Source organism: Daucus carota, chromosome 3, assembly GCF_001625215.2.
Source record: "Daucus carota subsp. sativus chromosome 3, DH1 v3.0, whole genome shotgun sequence".
Taxonomy (NCBI): Eukaryota; Viridiplantae; Streptophyta; class Magnoliopsida; order Apiales; family Apiaceae; genus Daucus; species Daucus carota.
This window is the reverse complement of record NC_030383.2, coordinates 22,224,874-22,226,285: the sequence shown is the minus strand read 5'-3', so window position 1 is coordinate 22,226,285 and position 1,412 is coordinate 22,224,874. Positions and strand designations below refer to the sequence as shown.

The 1,412-nt window shown below is 43.1% G+C and overlaps 1 non-coding gene across 1 annotated transcript; it reads left to right on the top strand.

The window, feature by feature from the left end:
- Positions 1–944: 944 nt before the first annotated feature.
- On the top strand, positions 945–1,051 carry LOC135151890 (small nucleolar RNA R71). The gene has a single exon (XR_010290797.1). It is a non-coding gene; the product is annotated as a small nucleolar RNA R71 (small nucleolar RNA).
- The last annotated feature ends 361 nt before the right edge of the window (positions 1,052–1,412 follow it).

Below are 1,412 nucleotides of genomic sequence, written 5' to 3'. Positions count from 1 at the left end.
GGTGGATATAATGGCTTTGATACTGGAGCAGCTGTAGGGATAGCCTTGTCCATTTCAACAGTAGGTTTTATGCCATTTGTATTCGAAGGAAGTTCTGCTGGAATTTCTTGCGGTTCATCATCCTGATCTTGTACTAATGTTGAGGTAAGCCCTGTTGTAGTTTTTCCAGATCTCAGCGTAATGGATTGGACTTGCTCTTTAGGGTCCCTCTTACCTGGTACCTCTGTATCACTAGGGAGATTCCCCTGTGGTCTGCTTAATAAAGCGTTAGCCAACTGACCGACTTGTGTCTCCAAGGCTTTTAAAGTTACTGCCTGACTCTTGTACATGAGTCTTAGCTCTTCCATGTCAGACCTTTCGTTAGTTGTTTGCCCATGATTCTGAAATCCCGGAGGGTGATATGGCTGTTTAGGTGCATACTGTTGTGAAGTCCCAGCCTGACTATACTGTTTAGGTCCCTGTTGAAATCCTTGTTGAGGCTGATTATAACTTGATTATTACTCCAGCTGAAATTCGGATGATTTCGGTTGTTAGGATGGTAAGTAGCTGGAGCAGGCTGTTGACCTCTCTGGAAGTTGCTCACAAATTGTGCTGATTCACTAGAAATGGCACACTGATCAGTAGCATGAGTACCAGCACATAATTCGCAAATAGAGATTGGCTGTTGAATTCCTTGGTGAGCCAGAGAATCGACTTTCATCGTGAGAGCCTTAAGTTGAGCTGCTATAGCTGTAGACGCGTCCAGATCAAGAATTCCGGCTACCTTCCCTTGAGTAAGTCTTTGAGTAGGGTTCTGATATTCATTAGCAGCCATCATTTCAATAAGATCATAAGCTTCTTCATAACTTTTAGCCCATAGTGCACCGCCAGAAGCAGCATCAAGCATAGGTCTGGATTGAGGTCCAAGACCATTATAGAAACTGTTTATTTGCATCCAATCCGGCATGCCATGGTGGGGACACTTTCTTAGCATCTCCTTATATCGCTCCCATGCTTCACAGAATGTTTCCCCTGATTGTTGAGAGAATTGAGATAGAGCATTTCGTAGTGCAGCAGTCTTTGCCATGGGGAAGAATTTAGTGAGAAATTTCTGAGCTAGATCTTCCCATGTAGTAATAGAACCAGAAGGTAAAGAATGTAACCATCCCTTCGCCTTATCTCTCAGTGAAAATGGGAAAAGCCTTAGCTTCACAGCATCATCAGAGACGTCATTAAATTTGAAAGTGTCACAGATCTCTATAAAATTACGTATATGCATATTAGGGTCTTCAGTAGGAGAACCCCCATACTGTACCGAGTTCTGGACCATTTGAATAGTTCCTGGTTTGATTTCAAAGGCTTTGGCTGCGATTGCAGGCCTGACAATGCTTGACTGGATATCATCGATCTTTGGCATAGAGAAATCCTTCAAT